Source organism: Humulus lupulus, chromosome 8, assembly GCF_963169125.1.
Source record: "Humulus lupulus chromosome 8, drHumLupu1.1, whole genome shotgun sequence".
NCBI classification, from domain to species: Eukaryota; Viridiplantae; Streptophyta; class Magnoliopsida; order Rosales; family Cannabaceae; genus Humulus; species Humulus lupulus.
In genome coordinates, this window is record NC_084800.1 from 114,686,638 (window position 1) to 114,695,894 (window position 9,257).

Sequence of the window (9,257 nt, forward strand, 5' to 3'; positions counted from 1 at the left end):
ATTCACCAACAACGAATTACACTAGGTTTGGCAACTCTGCAATCACAACAGCAGAAGCACAATCAGGAGTAACCCCAACCCAAGAATTACAAAAAGAATGACTCAGAGCAAACTCAGCTAAAACATGAGCTGCTTTATTTGCCTCTTTTACAAAATGGAACACCTTTGTACAAAAAGAAATGAGAGCTTCATCTTTAATACCCTCAATCACCATACCCCAATCCAATAAGCATCTATCGCTACTAGTCAGTGCATTTATCACTTCACTACAATCAGAAGTAAGACTAAAATTCCTCAGCTTCAACTTGTGCACCATCTCAAGTCCCATCCTAACCGCCTTACTCTCTATAATAGGGACCGAAAAATGACCCTTTAAAAATAGGCTTCAACTGCGATAACCTCTCCCTTATCATTTCTAACAATCGCCCCCAAACCACAACCATTTAGGTGAGATTTAACAACCGCATCACAGTTCAACAAAAGACAACCTACAACAGGAGCAAACCAAAGAATTTTTTCTTTAGCAACTCTAGAGAAGACAGCCGAACCTTTATCAAGAAAAGAGGTCATTAGATCCATAGCCCAATTCAGCAGCATTCCATCAGTAGGAATGGATAACTTCACCCTCTTTCTATTTCTTCAATACCAAACCACCCAAGAGATAAAAACAAACTAGATAAACTCTAATAAAAAGAAAACCACCCTCGGATTCAGTGGGGGCTGATTGATATCTAGCACAAACCCCAATACCGAAACAATTATATGTTGCATCAACATTTTTACCTGTCTCGTCCCTGATCAATTTGGCAGTGGTGCCCATAGGTGTGCGAGCATGTTTTGCATTTTCTAGACCAAACTTTTTGAGCATGTTTTTGGCATATTTTGATTGAGACAAGAAAATTCCATTTTCAAGTTGCTTGATTTGTAAACCAAGAAAGTAGCTTAGTTCACCAACCATGCTCATTTCAATTTCATTAGTAGTTGAACAAAGGAGTGAATGTGTGCATCACAAGTGGATCCAAATACTATGTTATCAACATAGATTTGGGCACAAACAATACTAGGATTCAGAGATTTAATAAACAATGTTTGGTCTGTATTACCTCTAGTATACCCATTTTCAAGCAAATAGGTGGTGAGACAATCATACCATGCCCGAGGAGCTTGCTTGAGTCCATACAGTGCCTTGTTCATATTGTAGACATGGTCTCCATGATGAGGGTCCTCAAACCCAAGAGGTTGAGACACATACGCCTCTTCCACAAGGATGTCATTCAAAAAAGCATTCTTGACATCCATTTAATACAACTTAAACTTTATGAAACACGCCACAGCCAACAAAAGTCTTGTGGATTCCAATCTAGCAACCGGAGAAAATAATTCCTCAAAATCCACTCCCTCAATCTGAGTAGACCACCAACTCTATACCCGCTCTAGTCATCTCATCAGCTAACTTATCAGATATCTGCCTCGAACTGAACAATTGTCCTGGGCCCTTCCGACTCAATGCGTCAGCCACTACATAAGCCTTCTCAGGATGGTATAGGATATCACAATCATAATCATTTACCAATTCTAGCCATCATCTCTGGCCCATATTTAGATCCTTCTGAGTAAAGAAGTACTTCAAACTCTTATGGTCGATGTATATCTCGCACTTCTCGCCATATAGATAATGTATCCAGACCTTGAGTGCAAATACCACCGCTGCCAAGTCCAAATCATGCATGGGATATCTCTGTTCATACTTCTTTAGCTGTCTCGATGCATAGGCTATCACCTTTCCGGCTTGCATCAGCACACACCCTAAACTCTGCCTAGAAGCGTCACAATAAACCACAAACTTCTCATTGTCTGTTGGCAGACTCAACACTGGGGTGGTGATCAGTCGTCGCTTCAATTCCTTGAAACTGTTCTCACACCTATCTGTCCACACATACTTAGTCTTCTTCCTCATCAATTCAGTCAACGGTGTGGCTATCCTAGAAAACCCCTCAACAAACCGCCGATAATACCCTGCCAACCCCAGAAAGCTCCTAACTTCGGGTACACTACTCGGTCTAGGTCAATCCCTCACTGCCTCAATCTTACTTGGGTCAACTAGAATCCCTTCCTTACTGACAATATGGCCCAGAAACGTGACTTGCGGTAGCCAAAACTCGCACTTGCTGAACTTAGCATATAACCTATGCTCTCTCAACCACTACAATATCAAGCGCAAATGTTGCTCATGCTCTGACTCTGACTAGGAATACACCAGTATGTCGTCAATAAACACAATCACAAACTTGTCCAGATAGTCCTTGAAAACCCTATTCATCATGTCCATAAAAGTTGTTGGGGCGTTGGTTAATCCAAAGGACATAACCAGGAATTCATAGTGTCCATATCTTGTGTGGAAAGCGGTCTTTGGTATGTCCTCCTCTTTGATCCTTAACTGATAGTAACCTGACCAGAGATCAATCTTAGAAAACATTGTATTTCCTTGTAGCTGGTCAAATAAGTCGTCAATCCTAGGTAATGGGTACTTGTTTTTAATGGTCAACTTGTTCAACTCTCTATAGTCAATACACATTCTTAAAGATCCATCATTCTTCTTAACAAACAACACTGGAGCACCCCATGGCGAAAAACTTGGTCTGATGAAACCCAAATCCATTAACTCCTGCAACTGAATCTTCAATTCTTTAACTCTACCGGAGCCATTCTGTAAGGTGTCCTAGATACTAACTCCGCCCCTGGCACCAACTCTATAACAAACTCAACCTCCTGTTGTGGCGGAAATCCTGGAAAATCTACTGGAAACTCACATACCAATTTGGTCTCACTCGGTCCAACTGACACAACCCTAGAAGTATCCACAATATTCGTTAAGAATCCTATGCAACCTTCCTGCATCAGGTCTCTAGCCTTCAGTGCTGAAATCATAGGTACTCGCGGTCCACTAACTGTCCCCACAAATACAAAGGGTACCTCCCCTTCTAGTTCAAAAGTCACCATCATGTGCTTGCAGTCATTCGTCGCCCCATACTTTAATAACCAATCCATCCCTAGAATCATATCGAAGTCATCCATCTCTAACTCAATCAGATCAATAGACAACTCTCTACCGTTTATCTCTACTGGCAATGCTCTAATCCACCTCCTAGAAACTACTAGTTCCCCAGTTGGCAACAAAGTCTGAAAACCCCTAGCATACAAATCAGTAGGTTTACACAGCTGATCTATCACTCTAGCAGACACAAATGAATGAGTAGCTCCCGAATCAATCAATGCAATATAAGAAGAACCAGCACTAGAAATCTTACCTGTCATAACCGAGGGGCTAGCCTCTGCCTCAGTCTGAGTCAAGGTGAATACCCTGGCAAGAGCAAGACCGCCGCCCTGCTTCGGCTCTTCTTTCCTGGCTTATGGGCAGTCTTTCTTCAGATGATTGATACTCCCACAAATAAAGCAGGCCCTGATCCTGCACTCTCCTTGATGTCGTCATCTACATCGAGGACACACTGGAAAACTCCTCCAGTTGTCACCCTCGTCCTAACAGCCACTAAAAGCACCTCGTGCCCTTCTATCCGAGCTAGGAGGAACAAAAGAATCTTGGACCTTCCTCTTCTGTTCACTAGGGCCACTACCCCGACTAGATCTAGTAAAAGGAGGCATCATCCTCCTGGCATCACGCCTAGCAGTGCCCTCTCTCCATATCTGATCCTCGGCCCCCTCAGCCATAAGGGTCTTGTCCACTACCTGAGCATACGTAGTAGTCTCTGGATCCAAGGTAATCTTAACATCACAGACAATCATGACATTGAACCCCTGCACAAACCGATCCCTTCTTGCCACATCAGTCGACACCAAATCCAGTGCGAACTTCACCAACCAATCAAATCTCAAAGCATACGCAGTAACTGTCAACCGATTATGAGTCAGGTTGATAAACCTGTCAACCTTCGCAGCTCGGACTGTAACACTGTAATATTTCTCATTAAAAATGTTTCTGAACTCTTCCCAGGTCATAACTGCAACATTTCTTCTCTGAGTCACTACATCCCACCAGATGCGGGCATCCTCTCTAAACATGTAGCTGGCACAAGCTACCCTCTCATTCCCTTCCACCCTCGTGAAATCCAGGATGGAGGATGTCATATTCATCCACTGCTATGCCCGCAGTGGGTCTGGTCAACCCTCAAAGGTGGGAGGATACTGCTTCATGAACCTCTCATACAAAGGTTCCCACCTATTCTCCATAACAGGCTAAACTGGCACTGGCGCCACAGCCTGCTGAACTTGCAACCTAGTGCCCTAAGGAGGGGCCTGCTGCCTCAGCTGTCGAAGTTCTTCCTCTGTTCGATGCAATCTGGCTTCCATTTCGACAAACATCTGTTGCCAATTCTATGGGGTAGGTGGAGGGTCCTGACCCTGGTTGTCATCCTCGGCCCTACTACCACGGAGTCTAGATGATTGTCAAGGCATCTCAACAATATGCCTGCAATCAATGACGTCGCTCATCAAGCATGATAACAACATCCAAAATCACCTCCCATTTCACATCAACCAACCATAAACAGCAGTCCACATAACACAAACAACACACAACACTCAAGGGGGCCATGCCCTAGCATCATGCATATGTTAACTCATTCATCATGGTATATGTAAAATAATCAGGAAAACAGGGCATTTAAACACATAATCAAGCATATAATTCAATCATTACCAACCAACCCTAAGTCGAGCTTATCACTAACAGCGAGCGTACATGTTCGGTCAATCTCCAGGAACCATAAACCTTGGCTCGCTCTGATACCAAGTTGTAACACCCTACTTCCTAAGAGTCGCTACTAAGTGAGTTTAGAACGTGCAATTAACTTGTTGATGGACCCAAAACGGGTATGTTTTAAAATATTTATAAATTTCAAGAGCACGAATCGTTCATATAGAATAGTGATTGTGTAAGCAAGGATGTCGAACCCAAAGGAGTTTTCTAAAATCGAAAAGAAAACTATTTTAAATCAAAATTGATAAATTATAACCTAGCCCCAAAGATTGATGAGATTTTTGTATAATGCAAATAAAATAAAAGATAGTAATAAATATATTAAAGACAATATATATACTTAAATTAATAATTTTAAACAAGATGGTAAAAGAAAGATTATTAAGATAATAGAATCCACAAAATATAAGTTCAATAATATTTAAAAGTACATTGATTCCCAAGTTTTAGTAATAGTAGAAATTAATCAAACCATCACTTATTCAAATTAGATATTCTATTTAAGCACAAGTTTTTATAAAAATATAGGATCTATCTTCACTTTTCAAAAAGTATAATTTCAAAGCATTTAGTGTAAATCAATCTAATGAAATAAATTATAAATCAAAATTGATAAATTATAACCTAGCCCCAAAGATTGATGAGATTTTTGTATAATGCAAATAAAATAAAAGATAGTAATAAATATATTAAAGACAATATATATACTTAAATTAATAATTTTAAACAAGATGGTAAAAGAAAGATTATTAAGATAATAGAATCCACAAAATATAAGTTCAATAATATTTAAAAGTACATTGATTCCCAAGTTTTAGTAATAGTAGAAATTAATCAAACCATCACTTATTCAAATTAGATATTCTATTTAAGCACAAGTTTTTATAAAAATATAGGATCTATCTTCACTTTTCAAAAAGTATAATTTCAAAGCATTTAGTGTAAATCAATCTAATGAAATAACAAATAAATCAATGAACACTATTTATAAGGAAAAACACAGTATTTTTGTTCTAAGCATTGGATGTGTACAATTTAATGACACATCTTACACAAAGAATATTATGTTTTTGCACTAATGAAGAACAAAGTGTAAATATGAGCTAACAATAAAAATTACATGATTTTTAAGATGAAAGAAAATATTTGAAGAAGAAAATCCATAAACTTTATTGCACAAAATGGGAAACCAACATACAAAATAAACACTATCTAGTTACATATTGTTTCATCATCACCTTCATAATCTTAAAAATATTAGAAACTCATAACTAGAATAGCAAATACAAACTAAAAATTACAAACATAAATAGGAAAATTTGGAGGATGAACCCCCAAATTTTTCTGCTAAAATTCACAGGAAAAATGACCAAAAAGAATAAAAAGATGAAGAGAATTTAGAGGTTTTGAAAGTGTAGAACTTGTGGTATGGTAACCTCCTCCAAAATTTAAGCACTGAACTCCCTTATTTATAGCCAAAAAAAAGTGTATTAAATTATTTAAATTAATAATAATATGGAAAATATGGGTAAATTATAGGGTGTAATGATGATTTTGGGGTAAAATGTGTAGAAAACTATGGGTAAAAAATTGGTATTTTTAAATAAAGGGGACAAAATGCTTTTGTTGGGCTTAATAAATGGCGAAAAAGAAGTTGCGTGGGTTGTGTGGCAGGCGGTTGGGTGAAGGAATTTCTGATTGGGCCTTGGAGTTGGCAGTTAGGGCAAGCGGCTTATGGGCCTGGTGTCAGGCGTCTAGTGTTGGTGTTGAGAAGAGGCTGCTGGCTGATGCAGCTGGGAGACAGGTGGCGTCTAGTGGGGCTGCTAGGAGGCGTTGGAGGTGCACGGCTGGGATTTGGGTGAGCAGGAGTTGACAGCTGGCGGGCCTGGGGCAGCGTAGTTAACTGAAGCTTGATGGGCGTGTTGGGCAGAAGAAGCTCCAAGCGGCTAGGAAGGAGGCACGGGCCTGGGCTAGGAGTTGGCTGATGCTGAAGGAGGCGAGCTTGGGGAGGTGGCTGACGGGCTGGGCCTGACGCGGGCCCAGGGGGGCTGGTGGTGCTTTGGGCCTTTAATTTTTCAGTATTGCCATTTTTTTCTCATTTCTTCAACTTTGATTATTTTCTTTTCTCTTCTTTTCAAAGTACCAAAATGCACATTGTTTCCTACAAAATAATCATAAACTAAATTAAAATTAATAATTTTCTCTAATAAAATATATCATATAACTTCCATGAAAATATTAATTAAAATTTAATATACATAAACCTAATAAATTCAAAATTACTTAAAAACTTAATAAATCAATTAAAAACTCAGGGATTAAGCAACAATTAGCACATAAAAAGTGGCAAAATAACTCTATTTTGTAGAGTTATCACTCGCTAATTGAGATTTCAGGTTAAATGTGTAGCTAAACTGTAATAAAAATCATATAATTTGAAAATGTAACCATTCATTGAAATTATAAAGTGTTATACATCTGGGATCCCAAAACACCGTTTAGAAATATTTACAACTCAAAATAAGTTTAAAGTTTACTAAACGACAAAATTAGGTTTAATACAAAACATCTCCCAAAAATACCCCTGGTTGTGGCAGCCAGGTAGGTCGAACATGTACACGCCACTTCATGCTCTTCGTACTCATGGTTGATCGATTTTTCCCTTGCCCTTACCTGCACCATAGAGCACCCGTGAGCTGAAGCACAGCAAGAAAACTCCACACAAGCAATCAACATATGCACAGCTATCAATGAGCATATAACAAAACCGTCAACAGGCTAAACACATAACGGCCATGTCGTCCCAAGCTCTTTACCAGGCCCTGGGTTCGCGTCTACACCATGAGGATATCCCAGGTATCCAATAGGGGTCTCACCCTGGCAACTTGCACTCCGCGGGCTTAACGCTACTCCCGGCCCCTTGCCGTTCTCGACCTTCACCGTTCCCAACCCTTGCCGTTCTCAGCCTTCGTCGTTCCCGGCCCTTGCCGTACATTTACAGATATGCAACACATAGCATAAAATTAGCAAATACTTAAGCAAATACAAACACAATTAATAGGGCTACGTTGTGCAACACAATCACATAGGGTCGTGCCCTACAATACAAACTATAGGGTCACACCCTGCTCTATGGGTACACTATTTTTCTTACCTGTGTCTCGAGCTTTCCAAGCACCGATTTCCCGAGCACAGTCCTCTAATCCGATCCTCATTTAAAACCTAGCCACAATGTATCACATCCAGTCATCAAGTTCTAATCCATTAAATAACTTTGGGTTATAATTCTAGTCTCCGGGACCTTGAATTTTATCATTCCGGGTGATAAAATCCATCCTCAGCCTTAACTTTTGGATTCCCGAGCCTAAAACCCTCTCGGGGTCCAAAAACCCACTAATCATCGCGGCCCCAAGGCCTTGTGTCGCGGCCCGCCTCAACCAGAAACCTAACCCCTAAATTTAGCCTATGTGCGCCGCGGCCCAACCTATAGGGCGTCGTGGCCCACCCCTCTTCCTAGCCTCCAAACCGTTCTAGAGGGCCGCGACTCACCAAGAACAATGTCGCGGCCCGACCCTTCGAACCTAGAAAAATCCCTCATTTTCACATCTAAAACCAAGCCAATTTACCCCAAAACCAAACTAGCAATTCAATTCAGCACCATAGCAGTTCTAGAGTGATCCCAGTAGCAAAACCTACCTAAGAATTAACCCCAAACCTCACCTAAATAATCAAGAGTGATCCACCACTTAGCTCACATGCATAAACTTGTAACTCTTGCAAAACTCAGATAATTAAGTGTTAGGATCCTTACCTCAACTGATAGCTTTGCCCTTGAGCTAATCCTCAATCACAGCCAGCTTCAATTTCCTTAATAAGTAAGCCCAAAATTCTCTAACACATCAAAGTCTTCAAGCTTTCAAAGAGAGATAAACACCAAGTGATAGGGAGAGGGTCGGTTTACCAAGTTTCTGAATGTTTCCTTAGTTTTGTCTTACTTAACTTAGGTCTCTTAAGTTACCTCCAAGGCTCGGGGTATCCCCGAGGGCAAAATGGTGAATTTCCCTGATATTCCCTCCTAAACGTTCTAACTTCAAATATATATCCAAATATGTATTTTCATAACCCGATAACCCAATAAAATGTATAATACCCAGAATACCCCCCCCCCCCCCGACTCTCCCCGAGTCGGGTTTCGGGTCCCGTTGTGACTTCCTAGCTAAACTGTTCCCTAGGACTGTCTCAGATCGTGCATCTCAAATATATCACCACTCACACGTGGTAAGGATCACAATATACACAAATATTGCATTTAGGCCATCAACAGGCTAAAATTACAAACATGCCCCTAATAACCAAATGGAGCCCACATGCATATTTAATTCACCTAAACATGCATTTCTAACCACATACTCATCAAATTCACATATTCATATAATAAATCACTTATTGCCCTCCAGTCACGCTAATCAAGGCCCTAAGCCTT